This window comes from Scyliorhinus torazame, chromosome 12, assembly GCF_047496885.1.
Source record: "Scyliorhinus torazame isolate Kashiwa2021f chromosome 12, sScyTor2.1, whole genome shotgun sequence".
NCBI lineage: Eukaryota > Metazoa > Chordata > Chondrichthyes > Carcharhiniformes > Scyliorhinidae > Scyliorhinus > Scyliorhinus torazame.
Genome location: NC_092718.1, coordinates 215,932,070 through 215,958,867, shown reverse-complemented (window position 1 = coordinate 215,958,867; position 26,798 = coordinate 215,932,070). Strand labels below are relative to the sequence as shown.

Sequence of the window (26,798 nt, the reverse complement as noted above, 5' to 3'; positions counted from 1 at the left end):
CAGTCATCAAAGCCCTGCATAGTGTCTTCACCCTGTTCGGTTTCCCCAGCTATGTCCACAGCGACAGGGGCTCGTCGTTCATGAGCGACGAACTGCGGCAGTACCTGCTCAGTAAGGCCATCGCCTCGAGCAGGACTACCAGCTATAACCCCAGGGGAAACGGGCAGGTGGAGAGGGAGAACGCGACGGTCTGGAAGACCGTCCTACTGACCCTACGGTCCAAGAATCTCCCGGTTTCTCACTGGCAGGAGGTCCTCCCCGATGCTCTCCACTCTATTAGGTCCCTCCTTTGCACGGCCACAAACCAGATCCCTCATGACCGCTTGTTTGTTTTCCCTAGGGGAGCTACCTCAGGGGCCTCGCTTCCCCCCTGGCTGATGACATCGGATCCAGTCCTCCTCCGAAAACATGTTCGGAGCCATAAGACCGACCCCCTGGTAGAGAGGGTCCAGCTCCTGCACTCCAACTCACACCATGCGTATATCAGACACCCCGATGGCCGGCAGGATACCGTCTCCTTCCGGGACCTGGCGCCCGCAGGCTCCGACACCACAACCACTACTGCACCCCCGACACTAGGTCCAGTCCAACCTCCCATGTTCAGTGCCCTTACCCCTATCCAACCTCCCATGTTCAGCGCCCCTACCCCGATATGGTTCTCGCGCTCCCTCCCACCCGCCGCACCGGTCCACAGGAATGAAGCTCCAGAAGAGCCGCTCCAGGAGTCCACGCCAGTGTGGCCCAGCTCCACAGCCACCCGAAATGGCTGCAACACCAGTGTTTCGGCGGTTGCAACGTATGATCCGGGCACCAGACCGACTGAATCTGTAAACCTGTCACCCCCGCTGGATTTCATTTTTTAAACAAGGGGTGAATGTGGTGAATGGAACTACTGTTAATTCACCAGTGCATTGTGATATCATGTTACTGCTGCATCGTGTTAAGTTATGTGTTTAACCCTGTGGGCTCCACCTATGGGCCATTGTACAGCTTCACCCACAGGGGGATATGTCGGGGCATGTACGGGCTCGCCCATGTCTCCACCCCTTACAGGAAGTATAAAGGCAGCTGACCTGCGGGGCCATATTCATTGTTGTACCGGTCACAGGCAGGCTCAGTTCTAAAGCTGATTAAAACCACGGTTTACTTCTCAACGTGTCTCTCAGTGAATTGACGGTCTCATCACAGGGTAGGTGGATTGACTATGCTAAATTGCCCCTTAATTGGAAAAGAAGATAATTGGATACTCTAAAGTTATTAAAAAAAAGGAAATTAATAGCCTCCTTCTCATGTGAAATCCCTCCTCTAACACTCCAAGAACAAACTTAATTTTCTCCAGTTGCAGGAATCCACCATGTTCCTCAGCCTTGCCGAAGCCTTTGGTGGCACCGCCGACCTCCACCCTAGCAGAATTCGCCGCCGGGCAATCAGAGTGGCGAAAGCTACGACATCGGCCCCCTCCCCTCCAGTAACTCTTGCCGCTCTAATATCCCAAAGGTCACCACCAGCAGGCACTGTTCCACTCTCACCCCACAATCTCCGACAGCGTCTGATAGATCAATGTCCAAATTTCTACAGGTTTCGAGCAGGGCCAAAACATATATACATGATTGTCCAGCCCCCTTATGCACCTCTTGTACCTATTCTCCACTTCAGGGAATAACTTATTCATCCGAGCCCACGTCATATGAACCCTGTGAACCACCTTAAACTGAATTAAACTCATCCTGGCGCAGGTCGAATTCACCCCGTACAATATTTCACTCCAGGCCCTTCCCCCCCAGTTCCGTTCCCAGCTCCTCCTCCTACTTCCCTTTTATTTCTTCTAATGGCGCTTTCCCCATTTTCAGTAACATCCCACAGATATCCGCGATCTTCCCTTCCCCAGCTCATCGTATAACTTATCCAGGAGGGTACAAACAGACACAGTAATGGCTTGTGGTCAGTCACTATGTTGAACTGTCAACCGTATACATACTGGTGGAATTGCTTCACACCAAATATAACCTCCTTCTCAGGGTATAGTTTTGTTCTGCTTCAGAAAGGATCGTTGAGGCAAAGGAGATATGGAATTCCAAACCAGCTATCATTTTGTGAGATAAAACAGCCCCTATACAGTAAGGAGACATGTCACATGTCAGCATGATTCATTTCCCCGGATCAAAATGCACCAAGAGGTTTGCCGACTGCAATGCTTGCGTCACAACTTGGAAGACTGTCTCTTGAGGTTCCCTCCACTGCCATCGCTGATTCTTCGTTAATAGCTGGTGTAATGGTGTCAATGCTGTGGCTAGATTCTAAATAAACCTTCCACAGTAATTGAACATACTAAGGAAGGACTTAAGCTCGCTGACATATTTGGATGCAGGGATGTCTTGTATGACCTTGACCTTTACTTGCAATGGGTCCAACCCTGTCACAAACATCAATGCAAAATCCCAGATACGTCACTTCTGAGGCCTGAAAATACATTTTTCGCGATATCAGTGGGATCCATGAAATCTCTTTAATACTTCTACGACAACCAAAGGTTGATTGGCCCCCCTTGCCATCCGTAGGCCACTTGGGGTCTTGGCTGTTCCGAGAATCTTCAACAACTCATAGGTTTGGCTGTAGTACTCTTCAAGCTTAAAGACGGTGCTCCTACACGCAAATGTTGGAAGGTCCGCTCACCCACTATGATTGCCGAAGCCCTGGTGTCGATTTCCATTTCAAGGGGTCTACCATTTAACCTTAAGATGATTTCACTTGGAGCCAAGTAGTCAACTGGACTTTATTCGACCGATGCATTGCATACTCTTCTTCAGAACTCTTCTCCACTAACCTCAGTGGCGTTGTGAACTGCTGCTGCTTATTTCTGCATTGATGCGCTTTGCCTCACGTACCAACATGCTTGAGTGCGCCCCCTCGGTTGCAACAGAAGCACACAAACTCCCGAACACGGCAGGTCTCCGGGGGATGATCCCTCCTGCAACAATAGCCATCCAACTAGGATTCGGTTTGATATCCCAATTCCTTCCCACTCCTTGGGTTCTAGTCCTGTCCTGAGGACCGTGCCTGGCTCTGAGCTGTGCCTGTTGATCCCGCTGCAAACCTTGGAGCCGTACTGCTCTATGCTTGGTTAACCTCCCCTTCAGCCACTCTTTGAAGCTCATTGGCGCCTTTTTTTTAGCACACTCTGCCACCTGAGCTATCTCGATCGCTTTCTACAACGTAACTGTGATCTCCGCCAGAAGCTTCTTCTGGGTATTAAGTTTATGGATTCCACAAACTAGCTGTCACTAAGCGTGATCCCAAACTCACAGCCTTCAGCAAGTTAGCAAAGCCTGGCTTTGAAGGCTGAGACAGACTCTTAATGGTTAAACTTATAACGGGATCGAACCCGGGTCCTCGGTGCCATAAGGTGGCAGTGCTAACTACTACGCCACTGTGCTGCCCACGACTCACCTCCATTGTCTGGGTTTCTCTTCTCGACATTCTTGTTCTTGCTCTGGTTCCCCTTGACCCTGGACATCAGGTGGGATTCCTGATGGTGCTGTGCGTCACCTCTCCCCCCTTCGCCTCCTCCTTTGCATTAGGACCCTCAGAAAGGCAGCATTGGGCACTGAATCTTTTGACCTCATCAAACCTCAGTGGACAATAATGAGGAATGGTTCTACATCGTGAAGCTCACAATCTGCTACCTTTAGGTTCTATAATGGTCTACATTGGTGTCAACCCTACTGGCATTGTCGCTGAATGTCCCTGGGTTTTGAAGAGCAAAGATTCCTTTTGCTCCTGATTGCTATCCTGCAGAAAGTGAAAGTCGCCATCGTCCCCAAGGACCATAGGCTGCTCATCCCATTTTGAGTGAGAGCTGACTGGTGGTGATTCAACCTGAGGGTCACCATACCTCAGGTGAGGGGAAAGGTTGAGAAGGTGGGGCCTTCATGGATAACCTCATCCAGTGCGGGAATCGAACCCACACTGTTGGCATCACTCCGCATCACAAACCACCCATCTAGCCAACTGAGCTAACCATCCTCTAGTTGGAAAGTACAATCCATTGAAAGCAGGATTAAACTCAGCTATAATAATGTCCATGACCAATTCCATAGAAATGTTGCCACAGTCCCAGAGGACCATAGGCTGCCCTCCCCTTTGAGAGCTGACTGGTGGTGATTTAACCGGAGGGTCACCACACCCCAGTATTTAAGTATTGCAATTTTTAAAAGTCCATTATGCTTATGGGTTTGCAATTATTATAGTCTTTGTAACAGACCATATGCACATTCAGCACAGTGTGTAAAATATGCTTGAACAACGCGATTATAAATTTGATTAGGTAACACCTTTAAAACTTTGCGAGAGTTAGATTCAAGTGATTACAGACAAACATGTACCTTCTAGCTGCCAAAAAGGCAATTTTGAATCCTTTATGACATCTTTACAAAAGCTCTTGCCATGGATAAAGTAATAAGTACACATTGGAGATTGATTCTCTAATGGAATAAAGGCAATCTTGCAACACAATAACTGCATTCAGAGGGAGAATCTTTTCTGCGACAGAGTTTTTCCTGGGCCAAAATAGGCCTTGTTTGTTTTTGAGGTGTTTTCCGCATACACATCCCACCTGTTATATACACCCCACAGTCACTAAAGACATTTTATGAGTAAACGCTACAGGCAACATTTAAAAATGACTCATACTGAATGAATCAGTTTTTCTCTGTTTAACTTGTCACAACCTTTAAGCAAAGATGATTTTTGTTTTCTTTTTTAACACCTTTGAATATACAAATCTTTCATTATTTGCTCATCGAATGTGGCAAGAGTCATTAAAAGTCCATCCTTCCCTAGCTATCCTCAGAAGGTGCTCGTGGGTGAACTGCTACAGTTCCTTTGGTGATAGTGCTCTCAGGATGGTTAGTTGCGAATTCCAGGATTTTTCACCATTAACAATGGGGGAATAGTGATGTTCTAAGCCCCACGAAACCCACAGGGACAACGCGATTGCTCTCCCCATGGAGTTCACAGAGTACAAACTCCCCCACTGAGGGGCGGAGGCTCGGGCTTGGTCGGGAGGACTGATGCGTTCCCGGACGGGTGTTGAGCTTGGTCGGGTGACTGAAGCGTTCCCGGACGGGTGTTGGGCTTGGTCGGGGGGGGGGGGTGGCTGAAGCGTTCCCGGGTGGGTGGTGGGCTTGGTCGGGGGGACTGATGCTTCCCGGACGGGTGTTGGGCTTGGTCGGGGGGGGGGGGGGGGCTGAAGCGTTCCCGGGTGGGTGGTGGGCTTGGTTGGGGGGCTGCCATAGCCACAGCGAGGGCAGCCTCCATGGGATCCACACCAGTAAACATTGTTTTATCTGGAAGGAATTGGAGAAGGAGAGTTAGACATTCAGTTACGGCTTCTATCCCGGAACCCTCATATCCCCCAAGCCTCCTCCACCCTGACCTTGACTGTCCCGCCTGCTCTCAGAGTGGCATCCAGCGAGCCAGTTGTGCTGGCAAACCATGCTCTGCACACTCACCCCTGGCCACATCAGGAGCCCCTAGACCACAGACCTCTGTCAGAAACATTAGGGAGGCCGTGCTCAGCTGCCCTTCACTCATCAAAACACTTATCCTTTTGCCGCGAGTGTATCCTCCATGGTGAAGTCCTGCTCTTTACTGTTTGATTATTGACAGCTGCTGCTATGGAGCTGATGCTCCTAGAGTCCAGGCACACACTTCTGACATCCAAGGTTGCTGGACATGCAGTGCGCTAATCGGCCTCTGAGGCATGGCACCTGTGCTTTCAAGGAGGCACTTGAGAGTTCAGGAGCGTGAGATGCTCTCACAACTAACAAGACTAATTCCTCATTTGAAATAGCCTTCAGCTATGATGCTAGAGGCTGCTCACAGTCAAAGGGAGTCAAATTGACTTTCAGGAGAGAAGCTGCAACAGGGATTTGTCCTGTAAGAGTTTGGGAGGACAGATGAGCTGCAGCTGTGGCTGTCCCTGTTATGGATCTCCACAATATTTGAAGATGTCTCGAAGGCCTTACAGACTCCAAGCCCCCCCCCCGGACCAGGGGCGGCCCTGACCTGGAACACTTCAGCCCCCTATCAAGCCCAACCCCCCTGAAGGGCCCCCCAACCACCCCACCCCCGAGCACTGCCTCCACCTGATGTGCATCAGCAGCTGTGTGGTACTCACCAGATTGTGCCCCCGAAGGCTGTCCACTCTGAAGTCAACCACTGAGGTGTGTCTCTACGCTGTTGGAAGGTGCAGGTGACAACTGGGGTACATCACCGGTGGTCTCCTCGGTGCTCTTTCTGAGGTGTTCTTTTGGGTGGCGGAGGGGAACATGACTGTAAATGGCCCGGCCTCATCACATGGATGCCCTGCAAGACAATGGACATGTGGTCAGTGAGTGGGAAGGATCATTTTGTCTGACATGAACAACTCACTTGAAACAGGTCATCTGAGTGAAAGGGCAATGGATCCTCAACTCTTTACTTTGCTGTTGGTGACTGTTCTTTCCTCAGACAACCCCACAATTTCCAGGACCTGTTCCTCATGGGGAGACTCTTTCCCCCATCTTGGCTCTTTCATGCTTATTATGGGCTATCTTCTCCTGCACGGTCAAAGAGAGGACATTGTGAGCTGCACACTTGATGGGTCGGGGGGGTCTATAGCAGGTGGCATGTGTGGACACCACACCTCGACATGAAGGGGTTTTGCTGGTGGGTCCTGGGGGTTCTGAGGAAAATGCTTGAAGATCGGATGAGGGGAGGGAGGAGGATGGTTTGAGAATTTGAGGAGCGGCAGGCGGAACTGATGCAAGGAGAGAGGTGGTAACTTACCCTTGCAGCTCATTGGAGGTCGTTAGTCTTCTTCCCACATTGGTCAGTGGTCCTCCAGGTCTTACTGCCCACTCATAGCCGCTGCTACTGCCTCCCAGGCGACATTGCCAACCCTGCTGCTGGTTCTCTGAACCCCTTGGGGGAACAGGGTGTCTTGCCTCTCATCCACACCTTTGAGAAGCCGTCACATTGGCATCTCCAAAGCGAGGAGCAGGTCTGTGCGCTGCCATGCTTGTGTGTTGATTGGGAGTGAGTGGTGAGTGGGCCTTTTTAAAGCAGCTCCCCCTTGTTAGCGGTGAGCAGCTGAGGCACGAGTCAGGTGAATCAGAGGAAGAGGGAGTCTATAATGTTGAGATTCTCATGGGGGCTCATTTTTGGCACTAAGTGCCGCTGAATACTGGCTGCGATATCGACAACATGGTCGACGTGAAACTCCCAGACAAACGCACCCAAAACTGGACTTTAAATTTTGTCTACTGAATCGTGTCCTTTATCTCTTAGTCAGAATATTAAAATAATATTTATCTTTCATCATCCTGTCAAGCATAATAACTGCTACAGGATTTACATAAGTATTTCACTCTGACAGTGTGTAATCACTTGTAAACTACAATTAGAACAATTTTTCAAAAATCAGAAGGGCGAGGGCAGCACGGTGGCACAGTGGTTAGCACTGCTGCCTCACGGCGCTGAGGTCCCAGGTTCGATCCCGGCTCTGGGTCACTGTCCGTGTGGAGTTTGCACATTCTCCCCGTGTTTGCGTGGGTTTCGCCCCCACAACCCAAATATGTGCAGGGTGGGTGGATTGGCCACGCTAAATTGCCCCTTAATTGGAAAAAATAATTGGGTACTCTAAATTTTTTTTTTTAAATCAGAAGGGCAAAATAGAGTAACTTATTTATGGTTAGGTTGAGATCCCCGAACGTACCTGGAGATATCAAAATTTTCAGTGAACTCATCTCACATTGAACAATCTATGAAACACAAACCTTATTTATACTTGTGCAAAAACTATTATAATAATAATTTTTTGTTTTTTTTAAATAAATTTAGAGTACCCAATTATTTTTTCCAATTAAGGGGCAATTTAGTGTGGCCAATCCACCTATCCTGCACATCTTTGGGGTATTCTCCCCTACCCGGCGGGGCGGGCGCAGAGGAGTGGCGTGAACCACTCCGGCGTCGGGCCGCCCGGAAGGTGTGGAATCCACCGCACATTTAGGGGCTAGGCCGGCGGCGGCGGGGTTGGCCCCGCGCCAGCCGGCGCGGAAGAGCTTGGCGCCGCGCAAACCGGCGCCGGAGGGCCTCCACCGGCCGGCACGAGTTGGCGCATGCGCGGGAGCACCAGCTTGTGCTGACGTCATCCCAGTGCATGCGCAGGGGGATTCTTCTCCCCGCGGCCATGGCGGAGGTTGACAGCAGCCAGCGCGGAGGGAAAGAATGCCCCCACGGCACAGGCCCGCCCGCGGATCGGTGGGTCCCGATCGCGGGCCAGGCCACCGTGGGGGGCACCCCCCGGGGCCAGATCACCCCGCACCGCCCCGAGGACTCTGCAGGCCGCCTGTAGAACCAGGTCCCGCCGGTACGGACCTGGTTTGATTTACGCCGGTAGGACCAGCCGAAAACAAGCGGCCGCTTGGCCCATCGCGGGCCGGAGAATCGCCGGGGTGGCCGCTGCCAACGGCCCCCGACCGGCGAGGAGCGATTCCCCGCTGAAACCCTGGCGCCGAATTCGGCAGCCGGCGTCGGGGCGGGATTCACGCCGCCCCTCGGCGATTCTCCGACCCGGCGGGGGAGTCGGAGAATCCTGCCCCTCATCTTGTCTTCCACTCTTTATAATCTTGCAGGTGTTCTATACATAGAACTTGGGCCTAAACCACAACCTCTCAATCAAAAATCATTCAGAGGTGCCCAGGTATACCACTATAAGTAAGGTAAAAGTAACAAAGAATCATTCAGACTCAAAACATGAACTCTGTTCTCTGTCCACAGATGCTGGCCAGAATTCTCTGGTTGTTGGTATTCCCTGCTCCCGCCGGCATTGCACAACTGCCGCGGGTTTCCCAGCAGCGTGGGGTGGCTTCAATGGAAAACCCCATTGACAAGCGGTGAGTAGAGAATCCCGCTGCCAGGGAACGGTATACTGCCAAGAAATACGTGACTGGGGGAGCGGAGAATTCGGCCCTGTCAGACCCACTGAGAATTTCCAGCATTTTCTCTTTTTTGCCCATAAGTGAGGTCTTGTGGCACAGTGGGTAACACACTTGCCCCTGAGCCAGAAGCTGCAGGTTTGAGTCCCATCCAGGAATTGACAGCCAAGGAAGGTTCATGGCACACATACATAACGTGGCCAAACAGGTTGAGCATTAACCTGCAAATCCTACCAACACAGGCCAAAGGCAGATGGTAAGGATAGGAAAGATCCCTGGTCAGCCAGGAAATAAAGTTGGAGCATCCATCATCACTTCACACACATAGCTCAAGACTACAACATGCATGTAAAAGTGCTGATTGCCATAGCAACTGACTCCCTGAGTGGACTGTAACACAACACCACAATTAGTATGCTTATGAAAGGCACCGATGTGTGCCTAGTAATACAGCAAAAATTGATCATAAAACAGTCAAAACAAGGAAGTTCTGCAACTTGCAGCCAGTTAGCATAAGTTAAATTGTCACCCTTCATCTGTCTAAATCCAATTTATGATTGGAGCTAATCATGATTCGAACCTGGTCACTCTATGCTCATGAAGAACCCAGTTAACAAGGGTTTCTGAAGAAAAGTCATACAGACTCGAAACATTAATTCTATTTCTCGCTTCACAGATGCTGCCAGGCCTGCTGAGTTTTCCAGCGTTTTCAGTTTTTGTTTCAGATTCCCAGCATCTGCAGTATTTCACCTTTATTTCAATAAAGCAGTTAAATTAAACAGAGTTAAGTGCTTTCAGTTTCTAGCTGACCACTTCAAAATCACTCAACCGTGAAGGGAGATGATTGGCAAACACTTAATTCTGTTTGAAGTGGTCCAGGAGTTGTAAATCAAAGCTTGATGTTTAAAAACATTGTGGTGAGGCCACATCAGAATTACTCAACCATGAAGGAAGAATGGAACAATGCTGACAGCTGGGGTGTGTGGAAGCTCTCAATCACAGCTTAGCAAAATCAATATTAAAGAGAAATTAATGAATGGCTTGCAGATCAAAGATCTGAAAAGGTTTAAACCTCGTTGACTGGATTTCTCTTTCCAGGAATTGAGAGGTGCTGCTTCTCGTGTCTGAGCCAGCAGGTGTATTGCTCAGGTAAGTGTTAAAACAGTGATTGTTTTCACTGCCTCTGTCTGGATTGCTCTCTAGCTTCCTGAAAGGGTCTCTTTGCTGAGGGGCTTCTAGACAGGGGTTTCTTTGCTGAGGGGCTTCTAGTCAGGGGTTTCTTTGCTGAGGGGCTTCTAGTCAGGGGTTTCTTTGCTGAGGGGCTTCTATACAGGGGTTTCTTTGCTGAGGGGCTTCTAGACAGGGGTTTCTTTTCTGGGGCGTCTGTGGCGGGAGTCTCGTTATTTAGAGGAGGGTGGAAGTCAGGTCATCCGTTTTCAGAGACCAGTGCTAGTTCGTGCCAGCATGATGGCTCATTTAATTGTTATCTGGATCATGCCCAGCGAGGGCGCCGCAGGTCAGGTGCATCGCATGCAGCTTGGCATCTGTGCAAAATCCATTTTTGGCCTCTCCCACTATGCGCCTGACGCAACGGGATCAGCAACTCGGTGGGAAAATTGCACCCTTTATATTTGTGTTTTCTTCCTTCCAATCAGCTCCAGAGATATTATTCACTGATTGAAACATCTGGAACAATCCTATTTTCCATTTCTGTAGTCACACTTCTTCAAAATGTATTCATAGATGTAAGTGTTGCTGGCAATGCAAGCATGTAATGCCCATCCCGAATAATCATTGATGGTGAACCACCTTCTAGAACTGCTGCAGTCCATGTGATGTAGACTAATCCCCAGTGGAGGGAGTTACAGCATTTTAACCCAGCGACAGCAAAGGAGTGGTGATACAGTTCAACATCAGAGTGACCTTTTACTTTGAGCGGAACTTGCAGGTGGTGGTGTTCCTCTGCATTTGTTGCCCCTGTCCTTGCAGATAGTAGAGGTGGCGGGGTTAGAAGAAGGTGCTATTGATGTAATCTAGGCGAGTTACTGCAGTGCACCTTGTAAATAGTACACACCACTGCCACAGTCGATGGTTGGAAGATGGAGAGAACTTTTAATGTCCTTTATTCTAGTTACTGTATAGTTTCTCAGGTGTTGTTGGACTCATCTAGGCAAGCAGAGAGTAGTCTATTACACTGTTGATTTGTGCCTTATGGGTGGAGCACAGGCAAGGTGGCACAGTGCCAGGGAATCAGGATCAAATCCAGCTGGGTCTGTGTGGAGTTTGCACATTCTTCCAGTGTCTGCGTGAGTTTCCTCCAGGTACTCTGGTTTTCACCCACAGTCCAAAGATGTGCAGGTTAGGTGAATTGGACATGCTAAAATTTCCCTTTAATGTCCAGGGATGTGCAGGTTAGGTGGGGTTATGAGGATTGGACCTCAATTGGGGGGGTGGGGGGTCAGAGGGTTGATGAAGACTCAATTAGCTGAATGGCCTCTATCTGCACTATAGGGATTTTATTCTCTGGTTCAGGGAATCCAAGAGGAAAGTTGCTTGCATTGTCTCTGACCACCCTTGCAGCCACAGTAGATGGCTTAGACCTAGTTCCTTTGATTAGCCATTTAAGACTGACCCCCTCTCCTGCAAGTAGCCCTCATCTCCCCAAAGAAACACATATCCAGCTGGATGCTGCTGGACCCTCTGAGCTCTGGAAGCAGAAGAGCTGAATTGTGAATTTTCTGCCAGGCAGCAAATGTTCAGGTTATTTGCATGTTCTCCCAGTGCCTGAGTGGGTTCCTCCGGATGCTCCGGTTTCCTGCCACAGTCCCGAAAGACATGCTGTTAGGAAATTTGGACATTCTAAATTCCCCCCGTCTACCCGAACAGGCGCCGGAATGCAGCGACCAGGGGCTTTTCACAGTAACTTCATTGCAGTGTTAAAGATTGTTATTATTATGTTTGTAAGATAACCAATCATTTTTTTTTGCATGGTTTTTTGAGAAGCATGTTACCCAAAAACAACCTGTTTATCCTTTCCATTCTCATTCTTTTCAGTGATAATGTATCATCAGCGTTGGTTGTTCCTTAATTAAACAATGATGTCTACTCACGGTTGTGAGTTTCTGCCATGGTCTTCATGTGACTGAGCAGACTGATTCTCGACCTGCATATCTTTGGACACATGGGTCAGGATGTCCCATGGGGTAGTGGGATCTGGTGTGCAGGATTTGCTTCCTTTTTTTCTCCTCTGCTGCCATTCTGGTTTCGCACAAGGCTAAATTGCTGGCTTTGAAAGCAGACCAAGGCAGGCCAGCAGCATGGTTCAATTCCCGTACCAGCGTCCCCGAACAGGCGGAATGTGGAGACTAGGGGCTTTTCACAGTAACTTCATTTGAAGCCTACTTGTGACAATAAGCGATTTTCATTTCATTTCATTCTGCCTTATCATTAAGATGTCATAACTCAAAATGTGACACAGCTTAAAGGACAGGTTATCGTCATTCTGAATGATTCGTAGAAAGTTCCATCCAGTCATTAATGTGAATGCTTCTCTACTTCAAGGGGAACTTCAGAGCATCTTTTAAGTGTTTTCTTTGTCTTCCTCTGAAATGTTGGCAATTTCAGAGTTGAGGAAACAGGGGCGGGATTCTCCAATATCGGCGCGATGTCCGCTGACCGGCGGCAAAAACGGCGCAAAACAGTCCGGCATTGCGCCGCCCCAAAGGTGCGGAAGTCTCCGCATCTTGAGTGGCCGAGCCCTCACCTTGAGGGGCTAGGCCCGAACTGGACTGATTTCCGCCCCGCCAGCTGGCGGGAAAGGCCTTTGGTGCCCCACCAGCTGGCGCGAAACTGACTTTGCCGGGCGGTGCATGCGCGGGAGCGTCAGCGACCGCTCACGGCATCTCCGCGCATGCGCAATGGAGGGGGTCTCTTCCGCCTCCGCCATGGTGGAGACCATGGCGAAGGCGGAAGGAAAAGAGTGCCCCCACGGCACAGGCCCGCCTGCGGATCGGTGGGCCCCGATCGCGGGTCAGGCCACAGTGGGGGCACCCCCCGGGGCCAGATCGCCCCACACCCCCCCCTAGGACCCCGGAGCCCGCCCGCGCCGCCGTGTCCCGCCGTCCCAAAAGTGGTTCAATCCACGCCGGCGGGCGAGGGTTGACAGCGGCGGGACTTCGGCCCATCGCGGGCCGGAGAATCGCCGGGGGGGGCGCCAACCGGCTCGGCGCGATTCCCGCCCCCGCCGAATATCCGGTGCCGAGGAATTCGGCAACCGGCGGGGGCGGGATTCACGCCAGCCCCCGGCGATTCTCCGACCCGGCGGGGGGGGTCGGAGAATCCCGCCCCAGGATCTGATGGGCCAGACAGCTTTCGGCCAACCGACCAGTATCCAGTCCATTGGAGTTGTTTTTGCAAGAGATTTGCTTGAATGCTTGTGGAGCCGGTCTCAAGAATGTCACCAATGTTTGATGGTTTTCCCATTGAATCCAGAGGATGCAGCAGAGGCATTGCAGATGGAATTACTCTTGCACAATCTACCACAATTAACATGAAAGTAATTTCTGTGTCACCTGTTATACAACACTCTTTTAAAAAAATATATATAAATTTAGAATATCCAATTAATTTTTTTCCAATTAAGGGGCAATTTAGCGTGGCCAATCCACCTACCCTGCACATCTTTGGGTTGTGGGGGTGAAACCCACGCAAACACGGGGAGAATGTGCAAACTCCACACGAACAGTGACTCAGAGCCGGGACCAAACCTGGGACCTCGGCGCAGTGAGGCAGCAATGCTATATACAGCACTCTTTACTCCTGAACTCACATTTTAAAAAAATTCATGTTTTTATTGATTTTGCATTTAACATGTAACAACATTGCTTAATTAAGATTTAAATAATACAAAAGAAAAGAGAACCAAAGATTCAAAGGCAACACACAGTATAAAACAAAACAAAACGGGGAGAACAAAGTGATCCGGTGTAAATACACAGGAAACCTATCTATGCACAGATTTGTGGTCTGTTAGCATTAGGCCCTCAGTAATGGGTTATCCTAACTGCACTATTTCATTATTTACACGTGGCCCCATGGTATTAAAACATACCAGGGGTTTATTTGGGTCACCCAGGTGTGCCCTCTTGTTGTTGCTGTGGATGTCCCCCTGGGTTCTCTACCCTTCAATGCTCTTTGGTCCCTCTGCCCTGCCTCCCCTGTGCTCTGGGTGGTGTCTTCCCATTTCCCTTTTCAGGTCCCAATTCCCCTCCCTTCTCTTCATCTTTTTTTTAAATTAAATATTTTATTGAAAATTTTTGGTCAACCAACACAGTACATTGTGCATCCTTTACACAATATTATAACAACACAAATAACAATGACCTATTTTATAAACAAAAAATGAATAAATAATAAATAACAAAAATGAAAACTAGCCCTAATTGGCAACTGCCTTGTCACAAGTAACACTCTCCAAAAATATAATTTAACAGTCCAATATATAATTATCTGTAGCAACGACCTATACATACTATCCAGTATATATTAACAACCCTGAGAGTCCTTCTGGTTCCTCTCCAACCCCCCCCCCCCCCCCCGATCCTGGGCTGCTGCTGCTGCCTTCTTCCCCCCCCCGCCCCCCCCGATACTGGGCTGCTGCTGCTGCCTTCTTTTTCCCATTCCGTCTATCTTTCTGCGAGGTATTCGACGGACGGTTGCCACCGCCTGGTGAACCCTTGAGCCGACCCCCTTAGGACGAACTTAATCCGCTCTAGCTTTATAAACCCCGCCATGTCATTTATCCAGGTCTCCACCCCCGGGGGCTGGGCTTCTTTCCACATTAGCAATATCCTGCGCCGGGCTACTAGGGACGCAAAGGCCAAAACATCGGCCTCTCTCGCCTCCTGCACTCCCGGCTCTTGTGCAACCCCAAATATAGCCAACCCCCAGCTTGGTTCGACCCGGACTCCTACTACTTTTGAAAGCACCTTTGTCACCCCCATCCAAAACCCCTGTAGTGCCGGGCATGACCAAAACATATGGGTATGATTCGCTGGGCTTCTCGAGCACCTCGCACACCTATCCTCCACCCCAAAAAATTTACTGAGCCGTGCTCCAGTCATATGTGCCCTGTGTAATACCTTAAACTGAATCAGGCTTAGCCTGGCACACGAGGACGACGAGTTTACCCTGCTTAGGGCATCTGCCCACAGCCCCTCCTCGATCTCCTCCCCCAGCTCTTCTTCCCATTTCCCTTTTAGTTCATCTACCATAGTCTCCCCTTCGTCCCTCATTTCCCTATATATATCTGACACCTTACCATCCCCCACCCATGTCTTTGAGATCACTCTGTCCTGCACCTCTTGTGTCGGGAGCTGTGGGAATTCCCTCACCTGTTGCCTCGCAAAAGCCCTCAGTTGCATATACCTGAATGCATTCCCTTGGGGCAACCCATATTTCTCGGTCAGCGCTCCCAGACTCGCGAACTTCCCATCCACAAACCGATCTTTCAGTTGCTTTATTCCTGCTCTTTCCCATCCATTCCCCCCGGGGCAAACCTATGATTGTTTCTTATCGGGGACCCCCCCCCCAAGGCTCCAGTCTTTCCCCTATGCCGTCTCCACTGTCCCCAAATCTTCAGTGTAGCCACCACCACCGGGCTTGTGGTGTAGTTCCTCGGTGAGAACGGCAATGGGGCTGTCACCATAGCCTGTAGGCTAGTCCCCCTACAGGACGCCCTCTCTAATCTCTTCCACGCCGCTCCCTCCTCCTCTCCCATCCACTTACTCACCATTGAAATATTAGCGGCCCAATAATACTCACTTAGGCTCGGTAGTGCCAGCCCCCCCCTATCCCTGCTACGCTGTAAGAATCCCTTCTCACTCTCGGGGTCTTCCCGGCCCACACAAAACCCATGATGCTCTTTTCAATCCTTTTGAAAAAAGCCTTCGTGATCACCACCGGGAGGCACTGAAACACAAAGAGGAATCTCGGGAGGACCACCATCTTAACCGCCTGCACCCTCCCTGCCAGTGACAGGGATACCATATCCCATCTCTTGAAATCCTCCTCCATCTGTTCCACCAACCGCGTTAAATTTAACCTATGCAATGTGCCCCAATTCTTAGCTATCTGGATCCCCAGGTAACGAAAGTCCCTTGTTACCTTCCTCAACGGTAGGTCCTCTATTTCTCTACTCTGCTCCCCTGGATGCACCACAAACAACTCACTTTTCCCCATGTTCAATTTATACCCTGAAAAATCCCCAAACTCCCCAAGTATCCGCATTATTTCTGGCATCCCCTCCGCCGGGTCCGCCACGTATAGTAGCAAATCGTCCGCATACAAAGATACCCGGTGTTCTTCTCCTCCCCTAAGTACTCCCCTCCACTTCTTGGAACCCCTCAACGCTATCGCCAGGGGCTCAATCGCCAGTGCAAACAATAATGGGGACAGAGGGCATCCCTGCCTTGTCCCTCTATGGAGCCGAAAATATGCAGATCCCCGTCCATTCGTGACCACGCTCGCCACTGGGGCCCTATACAACAGCTGCACCCATCTAACATACCCCTCTCCAAAACCAAATCTCCTCAACACCTCCCACAAATAATCCCACTCCACTCTATCAAATGCTTTCTCGGCATCCATCGCCACTACTATCTCCGTTTCTCCCTATGGTGGGGCCATCATCATTACCCCTAACAACCTCCATATATTCGTGTTCAGCTGTCTCCCCTTCACAAACCCAGTTTGGTCCTCGTGGACCACCCCCGGGACACATTCCTCTATTCTCATTGCCATTACCTTGGCCAGGACCGTGGCATCTACATTTAGGAGGGAAATAGGTCTATAGGACCCGCATTGTAGCGGGTCCTTTTCCTTCTTTAAGAGAAGCGATATCGTTGCTTCAGACATAGTCGGGGGCAGTTGTCCCCTTTCCTTTGCCTCATTAAAGGTCCTCGTCAGTACCGGGGCGAGCAAGTCCACATATTTTCTATAGAATTCGACTGGGAATCCATCCGGTCCCAGGGCCTTTCCCGCCTGCATGCTCCTAATTCCTTTCACCACTTCTTCTACCTCGATCTGTGCTCCCATTCCCACCCTTTCCTGCTCTTCCACCTTGGGACATTCCAGCCGATCCAAGAAGCCCATCATTCTCTCCCTCCCATCCGGGGGTTGAGCTTCATATAATTTTTTATAAAATGTCTTGAACACTCCATTCACTCTCTCCGCTCCCCGCTCCATCTCTCCTTCCTCATCCCTCACTCCCCCTATTTCCCTCGCTGCTCCCCTTTTCCTCAATTGGTGGGCCAGCAACCTGCTCGCCTTCTCCCCATATTCGTACTGTACACCCTGTGCCTTCCTCCATTGTGCCTCTGCAGTGCCCGTAGTCAGCAAGTCAAATTCTACATGTAGCCTTTGCCTTTCCCTGTACAGTCCCTCCTCCGGTGCTTCCGTATATTGTCTGTCCACCCTCAAAAGTTCTTGCAGCAACCGCTCCCGTTCCTTACTCTCCTGCTTCCCTTTATGTGCCCTTATTGATATCAGCTCCCCTCTAACCACCGCCTTCAACGCCTCCCAGACCACTCCCACCTGGACTTCCCCATTATCATTGAGTTCCAAGTACTTTTCAATGCACCCCCTCACCCTTAGACACACCCCCTCATCTGCCATTAGTCCCATGTCCATTCTCCAGGGTGGGCGCCCTCCTGTTTCCTCCCCTATCTCCAAGTCCACCCAGTGTGGAGCGTGATCCGAAATGGCTATAGCCGTATACTCCGTTCCCCTCACCTTCGGGATCAATGCCCTACCCAGCACAAAAAAGTCTATTCGCGAGTAGACTTTATGGACATAGGAGAAAAACGAGAACTCCTTACTCCTAGGTCTGCTAAATCTCCACGGGTCTACACCTCCCATCTGCTCCATAAAATCTTTAAGTACCTTGGCTGCTGCCGGCCTCCTTCCAGTCCTGGACTTCGACCTATCCAGCCCTGGTTCCAACACCGTATTAAAATCTTCCCCCATTATCAGCTTTCCCATCTCTAGGTCCGGAATGCGTCCTAGCATCCGCCTCATAAAATTGGCATCATCCCAGTTCGGGGCATATACGTTTACCAAAACCACCGTCTCCCCCTGTAGTTTGCCACTCACCATCACGTATCTGCCCCCGTTATCCGCCACTATAGTCTTTGCCTCGAACATTACCCGCTTCCCGACTAATATAGCCACCCCCCTGTTTTTCGCATCTAGCCCCGAATGGAACACCTGCCCCACCCATCCTTTGCGTAGCCTAACCTGGTCTATCAGTTTCAGGTGCGTTTCCTGTAACATAACCACATCTGCCTTAAGTTTCTTAAGGTGTGCGAGTACCCGTGCCCTCTTTATCGGCCCGTTCAGCCCTCTCACGTTCCACGTGATCAGCCGAGTTGGGGGGCTTCCTACCCCCCCCCCCTTGTCGATTAGCCATCACCTTTTTCCAGCTCCTCACCCGGTTCCCACGCAGCTGTATCTCCCCCAGGCGGTGCCCCCCCGCCCATCCTCTCCCATACCAGCTCCCCCCTCTCCCCAGCAGCAGCAACCCAGTAATTCCCCCTCCCACCCCCCCCCCCCCCCCGCTAGATCCCCCGCTAGCGTAATTACTCCCCCCATGTTGCTCCCAGAAGTCAGCAAACTCTGGCCGACCTCGGCTTCCCCCCGTGACCTCGGCTCGCACCGTGCGACGCCCCCTCCTTCCTGCTTCTCTATTCCCGCCATGATTATCATAGCGCGGGAACCAAGCCCGCGCTTCTCCCTTGGCCCCGCCCCCAATGGCCAACGCCCCATCTCCTCCACCTCCCCTCCTCCCCCCATCACCACCTGTGGGAGAGAGAAAAGTTACCACATCGCAGGATTAGTACATAAAACCCCTCTTTGCCCCCCACATTCGCCCCACCACTTTGTTCGAACGTTCTTTTTAATAACCCGCTCATTCCAGTTTTTCTTCCACAATAAAAGTCCACGCTTCATGCGCCGTCTCAAAATAGTGGTGCCTCCCTCGATATGTGACCCACAGTCTTGCCGGTTGCAGCATTCCAAATTTTATCTTCTTTTTATGAAGCACCGCCTTGGCCCGATTAAAGCTCGCCCTCCTTCTCGCCACCTCCGCACTCCAGTCTTGATAAACGCGGATTACCGCGTTCTCCCATTTACTGCTCCGAGTTTTCTTCGCCCATCTAAGGACCATTTCTCTATCCTTAAAACGGAGGAATCTCACCACTATGGCTCTGGGAATTTCTCCTGCTCTCGGTCCTCGCGGCATCACTCGGTATGCTCCCTCCACCTCCAACGGACCCGCCGGGGCCTCCGCTCCCATTAACGAGTGCAGCATCGTGCTCACATATGCCCCGACGTCCGCTCCCTCCACACCTTCAGGAAGACCAAGAATCCTCAGGTTGTTCCTCCTTGCGTTGTTTTCCAGTTCCTCCAACCTTTCCACACATCGTTTCTGATGTGCCTCCTGCGTCTCCGTCTTCACCACCAGGCCCTGTATGTCGTCCTTTTTCTCGGCTGCCTTTGCCTTCACGACCCGAAGCTCCCGCTCCTGGGTCTTTTGTTCCTCCTTTAGCCCTTCGATCGCCTGTAGTATCGGGGCCAACAGCTCTTTCTTCATTTTCTTTTTGATCTCTTCCACACAGCATTTCAAGAACTCTTGTTGTTCAGGGCCCCATGTTAAACTGCCACCTTCCGACGCCATCTTGGTTTTTGCTTGCCTTCCTTGCCGCTGTTCTAAAGGATCCACTGCAATCTGGCCACTTTCTCCTCCTTTTTCCATCCGTATCCAGGGGGGATTCCCTTCTGGTTTACCTCACAGTGTTTTTAGCCGTCAAAATTGCCGTTGGGGCTCCTATCAAGAGCCCAAAAGTCCGTTTCACCGGGAGCTGCCGAAACGTGCGACTCAGCTGGTCATCGCCGCACCCGGAAGTCTCCTTCTCTTCATCTTTTATCTGTTTCGGTCCCCCTCCTCCCCTTCCTGCTTCTCCTCCTCCTTATCCTCAAACAGGTTGCTAAATTGCTTCCATGTATTGTGGACGCCCTCCTCCGACCCTCTGACAGTGAATTTTATCTTTTTCAATTTGAGGAATTCTGCTAAGGCGGACAACCAGACTCAAGCCGAGCAGGAGTCTCTGGCAGGCGATTAGGGAGGCAAAAGAAAGGGCGTCTGCCCCTCTCCCAGAAAGAGCTCTGGCTGTTTCAATACCCCGAAGACCACCACTAATGGGCATGGCTCCACCCTTACACCCACAACCTCGGACATGGCCTCAAAAAAGGCGATCCAGTACCCAACAAGTCTTGCACATGTAGTTGGCCGGGCCTGCCTTGTACTGTTCTCATTTCTTCTCCAACTCCAGAAAAAAACGCTCATGTGTGTTCTGGTCAAAAGCGCCCTGTGCTCTACCTTTAGCTGCATTAGGCTCAGACCTGCGCAGTGCTTCGATTCAGAGACCTCCCCTATCTCCATGCCTAGTTTCTCCTCCCATTTTTCCCTTGTTTCGTCCAGCGGTGACTGTATCTCCACCAGTAGATGCCCCTATATGTCAGCGCAGTTAGAAGTCTGTCCAGTAGGCAGCACGGTGGTGCAGTGGTTAGCACTGCTGCCTGACAGCACCGAGAACGGTTCAGTCCCGGCTCCGGGTCACTATCCATGTGGAGTTTGCACGTTCTCCCCGTTTTTGCATGCATCTCACCCCCACAACCCAAAGATGTGCAGGCTAGGTGGATTGGCCACGCTAAATTGCCTCTTAATTGGAAACAAATAATTGGGTACTCTAAATTTTGATTTTAAAAAAGTCTGCCCAGTAGGGAGTGCCCTGGTAGCTGGGGGAACGTTGCTGTCTCTTTGCAAAGGAAGTTCCTTAGTTGCATATATCGCAACTTGTTCCCTTTTGGGAGTTGTAGCTTGTCTGTCAGTTCCCCCAGGGTCACTATCCTGCCGTCTATATATAGATCCCCTACCATCAGTATCGCCTTGTCCTGGCTCCATCTTTTAAAGTAGGAGTCCATTGTCACCGGGGTGAATTTATGGTTCTTGCAGATGGGGGCCATGGCGGACACTGCTACCAGTCCGTATCGGTACCTTAGTTGGTTCCATGCTTTAAGTGTGATCACCACCACTGTTTTTTTTGTGTTCTTGCCTGGGGGTGGGGGCTCCCTCTGCGGTGGCTGACCAGTGGTAGAGTTGGAGGTTCGGAAGGGCCAGGCCCAGGCCCCCCCCCCCCACCCCCATGGTTCTCCTTCTTTGTAAGATGCTCTTGCACTTGCTGCCGGGAGAGGAGGTGGAAGCAGGGACGATAGTGATGTTTAAGGGGTGTCTTGCCAAATACATGAATAGGATGGGAATAGAGGGATACGGAGCCTGGAAGTGTAGAAGATTTTAATTTAGACGAGCAGCATAGCCAGTGCAGGCTTGGAGGGCCGAAGTGCCTGTTCCTGTGCTGTACGTTTCTTTGCTCTTTGTTCTTTGCAGATCCTCGGGTTCCTTCACCCTCCACACAAACGTCATGATTGATTTGTCTAATTTAGTGAAGGTGGCTTTGGGGATGAAGATCGGGAGGGACCTGAATAGGAAGTGGAATCTGGGCAGCACGTTCATCTTGATCATCTGCACTCTCCCCACCATGGAGAGCGGGAGTGAGTCCCACCTTTGCAGGTCCCCTTTTACTCCCTCCATCAGGCTCGACAGGTTCCATTTGTGGATCCGTGTCCCGTCGTGGGCTATTTGGATTCTCAAGTATCAGAATTTGGTTTGGGCCAGCTTCAACGGCCAGTTTCCCAGCTCTGGTTTCTCCCTTTGCGGGTTCACGGGAACTATTTCGCTCTTGCTCAGGTTGAGTCTGTAACCTGAGAAGGCTCCGAACTCCCTGAGGAATTCCATTATTCCTCCCATGCTGGCCAGTGGGTTCAAGACGTAGAATCATAGAATTTACAGTGCAGAAGGAGGCCATTCGGCCCATCGAATCTGCACCAGCTCTTTGAAAGAGCACCCTACCCAAGCCCACACCTCCACCCTATCTCCATAACCCAGTAACCCCACCCATCACTAAGGGCAATTTTGGACACTAAGGGCAATTTAGCATGGCCAATCCACCTAACCACCTAGAGGAGCAGGTCATCCATATAGAGTGAGACTCTGTGCTCTCAGTCTCCCCTCTGGATGCCTACTCCGCCCCTTCGCTGATCGGAGAGCGATGGCCAGTGGCTCAACTGCCAAGGCAAATAGCAGTGGGGACAAGAACATCCCTGTCTCATGCCTCTGTGCAGCCGGAAGTATTCAGAGCTGGTGGCGTTTGTCTGTACACTCGCCAAGGGGCGCTGTACAGTAGTTTCACCCATGAGGTGAAGCCTGGCCCAAACCCAAACTGTTCTATTACCTCAATGAGGTACTTCTAGGTGACTTTGTCAAAGGCCTTCTCTGCCTCCAGGGAGATGATCACTTCTGGTGTCCCCTCCCCGGGTGGCATTATGGTCATGCTCAGCAGGCATCTGATGTTTGCCGTTCGTTGCCTGCCCTTGACAAAGCCCATCTGATCTTCCGCAACTACTCCTGGCACGCAACTCTGCAGTCGCCTCACCAGGGCCATCACTAGGACTTTGGCATCACTGTTTAGGAGTGAGATGAGCCTGTATGACCCAAACACCATTGGATCTTTGTCCTTTTTAGGGATCAGTGAGATTGAGGCCTGTGCCAGCGTGGGCGGCAGGGTTCCTCTCGATAGCAAGTCATTGAACATCTGCTGCAGGTGTCGGGCCTGTGCTGTCGTGAATTTTTCAAAGAAGTTCACCGGGAATGCGGATCCAGTGCTTTCCCCGACTGCATGGAGTTGATGCTCTCCATGACTTCTCTCAGTTCTAGTGGTGCTTCTAGTCCCTGTTTTCTTTCCACCCCACGACTGGTATGTCCTGTCCTTCGTGAAATTGTCTCACCTTTGGGTCCCTGAGGTGCCCAGGCCCCAGTGGTATGTTGCGAACACCTGGTTGATCTTATCTGGAGCCGTGGCCATTCTGCCGTTCCTATCTTTCACCTGCGCTATTTCCCTCATGACTGCCTGTTTTCTCAGCTGGTGAGCCAGCAGGCAGCTGGCCTTGTATCCATGTTCATAGAAGGTCCCCTGTGTCTGGCGGAGTTGGTGCACTGCTTTCCCAGTGGAGAGCTGATCAAATTCCATTTGTAATTTTTTAATCGGCGCCAGTAATTCCACGGTTTGGGCCATGGAGTACCACCGATCCACCTTCAATAAGGAGTCAATCAGCCCTTGCCTAGCCACCCTCTCCTTCCTGACCCCATGTGCCCTATATTATTTCGCCCTCATCACCGCCTTCAGCACCTCCCAGAATGTGGAGGGTGAGACCTTCCCATTCTGGTTGCAGGATACACATCCATCGATAGCTTGTGATAGTCTCTCGCAAAACGCCTTATCAGCGAGCAGAACTGTCTCCAGCCTCCATGTGGGGCCGGCCCATCTCCAACCTCACAGCCACGTAGTGCGGAGCATGGTCAGAGATTACTAATGCTGAGTATTCCACACTCACTACCCCTGGAAGCACTGCTTTACCCACTACAAGGAAGTCAACATGGGAGTATACCATGTGGACCTGGGAGAAGAGGGAGAACCTCCACGGGTCCAGCCCCTCCCCCGCTCCATAAAGACTTTCAGTTCCCTTGCCATTGACGATTGCCTCCCTGATTTGGGGCTGGATTTTTCCATCTTTGTGTCCGGTATGCAGTTGACATTTCCCCCCCATGATGAGTCGGGGGGAGTGTAGGTCGGGGATTTCCGCCATGGTCTTTTGATAAAGTCTGCGTCGTTCCAGAAGTCAGCCATACCCTCACCACATGGACATGCCTCTGCATGCCGAGAGCTGCGCCGCAGCAGCCCAGTCTCCTCTTACATCCATGTGCTCGCATATTCTCCAGTCTGGCGGCTCCCCTCCTGGAAGCATTTCCTCCTATTCTTCACCCTTATTTGGACCTCCCCTCCCTCCTTTCTCACTTCGATGTCTCTCTGCCTCACTCCCTTACCCTAGGATGTGGATGTGTTCATTCCCTTGAGCGCCAAGGACAGACAGAATAATAAAAAGAAAGAGCTTGATAAATGGTCCATGTATGTTCATTATTGCTGCCTTTCCAGTCTGTTTTTCTGAATGAATTTGTTTGCTTCTCCTGGTGTGTTGAAATAATACTCCTTGTTGTTGTATGTTATCCAGAGTCTTTCCAGGTACAGTATCCCAAACCGCACTTTGTTCTTAAATGGAGCCGCCTTAGCCCCGTTGGGCTCGGTCCGGCGCTTGGTCAGGTTAGCTCTCCTGATACATGCGGATTGCAAGCCCTTCCCATTTGCAGGACCGCATGCTGCTTGCCCAGTTCAAAATTCACTCTATGTCCTGAAATATGAGGAGCCTTGCAATGATTGCTCGTGGTAGTTCTCCTGTTTTGGGTCATTGTTGGGAATGACCTGTGGGCCCTATCCACATCTGGGGGCTTGGGAGAGCTTTCTCCCCTGCCCAGCTTCTCTAGCATCAGCGCTACAGATTCCATTGAGTTTGTGCTTTCCATGTGTTAGCTTCCGTCTGCTGTTGAATAAAGAGTCAAGAGTTCTGCTCCTTTCCCAAACACCTTTATTTCCCTTGAACACACTCTATACAAAACTCTATCACCACCACAAGTGCCACCTCCAACCCTTTGCATAACAGTGTCAATTATTGATACTTAACATCAATTTGACATGTAATTGGAATGTCTCTTAACCCATTCCTAACATTGGGCCCTCAGGTAGCCCAACAATCATGAGGCTCTGGTCGTGGAAGCTATTTTCCTGGTCCTCCACCTATCCCTTGAGCACTCGCTGGGCCACCACCAACCTTGCCACTTCTGTCTCAAGCGAAGTGATCCGTTCACTCTGGTCGGCGATTGCTTTTTCCAGTTCCTGCACTATCGCCTCCTGGGTCTCCAATCGCCCCTCCGTCCTCTCCAATAACTCTTTAAAGGGGGCCAAAGTGAATTCTATGGCTGCCTTCATGGTTACCAGGAGGTCTTTCTTAATGGAGTCCCTAAGTTTTAGGAACTCTTGTGCTAGGAGCTCCATCCACTGTTCCTTTGGTGGGAGGACCGGCGTTTGCGTTGGTGAAACCGCTTGATACACCATGTCCTGCTCTGCTTCACTCCTTGTGTCTGCAGCCTGGGTGTTACTCTCCTGCTCTTGCTGCTCTTACTATCTTTTCGGTTTCTTGGTTGACATGCAGGCATTTCCTCAGGTGGTTGCTCGTTTTAGGGTGGGGGGGGGGGGCTGAATGTCCAATTTCCAGGTAAAAAGGATCCAAGTTGAATTTTCTGGCGGAGAGCCAACATTCATGCGACTGTTCAGCACATTGCCCCCACCAGAAGTCTGAACTCATACATTTGACCATTTACAGCTGTCACAGTTACATGTAGTGGCCCCCCCATGGGGGGGAGAACCCCCCACGGGGAGGGGGGGTGGGGGGGGTTTGCAAAGAATAAAAAGAATGTTGGTATTCACCTGTAATAGGCACACCTATTGTTCTAACCTGTCTGCCTACAAATTAAAACGGCCACCTATCACCACAATTCATTTGTTAAGATTATCTAAAGCTGTTCAGCTCATTCACAGTTCATTAATCAGAAATGCAGTAACTATTTGACATGGTTTGAGATAAACATCACAATGCCACTTTTACTAACAATACAGGCTGGCTATCAGGAATGCTTCAATAATGGGGCAGTTGATCCTTGTTGAGTGACTATCTTATTGGTAGACAGGAGTCTTCACAATACTGGAATTTAGATGGAAATTTTACCATTTACATTTTAGAGTTTAGGGTGCTGCTAAAATAGAGGTTTAAACTATGCCTTTTAAAAGCGAGATTGCGCTAAAGAGTTTTTCAACAGGCTGAAAGCATTCTGAGCTGAAAGTCTCCCAGATGGCCTCTGAGGTTAAATTTATGCTACTTCAAGCTTTGTATTTGGTACAACATTAACATTGGAATGTTTGTTTTTGATGCTCTGTGTTTATTAAACATAAAATCCCTGCAGCTGTAAAAATGACAACACAAGCATATTAATTCCATCAAAACATTGCAACTCATATCATGCAAATTTGCAACAGACTGTTGCTGATGTAGACTGAGTACGTGCAAAGTAGACTTTAGACTGAAAGTGATTGTTAGTGATGATAGCAGACAATGTTGAAAGTATTAATGGGTTTTAAGTAAATGGGTTAAAGCCACCATTAAAATAGCAAAGGAATGCAGTAAAAACATGTCAGACATTCATCAGCTACAATTAATAGTACTAATTTCTAGCCATCTATTTCATAACAATTGCATGCCAGAATTTGCACACAATTTCTGCTGAAACCAGCAGAAAACTCTTTTTGAAACATATTTAAGCAATAAAATTCAGAATCCCACATCTACGAAGCAATAAATAGCTCCTGTGAGCTTAAATTAATGCCAATGTTAAAAAACGACGCTATTCACATTAGTTTTTGATGGGTACGCTGGGAAAGTCTGAAGTTTATTGCTATTATACTACTGCTATTAGACTGCATGTCAACATTTCCATGCAAAAAAAGTTTGCGATGTTTTTGGTTAATTGAGGGTAGTTATATAGGGATTGTCATCAACCTGGGAGTGAATATTACCAGTGATGTCCTACATTTTGTTGAATATAAAATGTCCTGGTGGAGCTAGGAGTCACAAGATCAGTGGCTAAATTTGATACAAGATTAACAACGGAGAATTTAAATATATGTAGGAATTGAGCAGATA

At 50.1% G+C, this 26,798-nt stretch overlaps 1 long non-coding RNA gene across 1 annotated transcript in view; it reads left to right on the top strand.

Moving 5' to 3' along the window:
- LOC140386979 (uncharacterized) overlaps nucleotides 1–26,798 on the top strand; it is a 126,167-nt gene that overhangs the window by 33,335 nt on the left and 66,034 nt on the right. Inside the window, exons 2-3 of the long non-coding RNA XR_011933719.1 lie at nucleotides 8,821–8,936; nucleotides 10,077–10,127. This is a non-coding gene — a long non-coding RNA (uncharacterized lncRNA). The remainder of the gene's footprint in view (nucleotides 1–8,820; nucleotides 8,937–10,076; nucleotides 10,128–26,798) is intronic.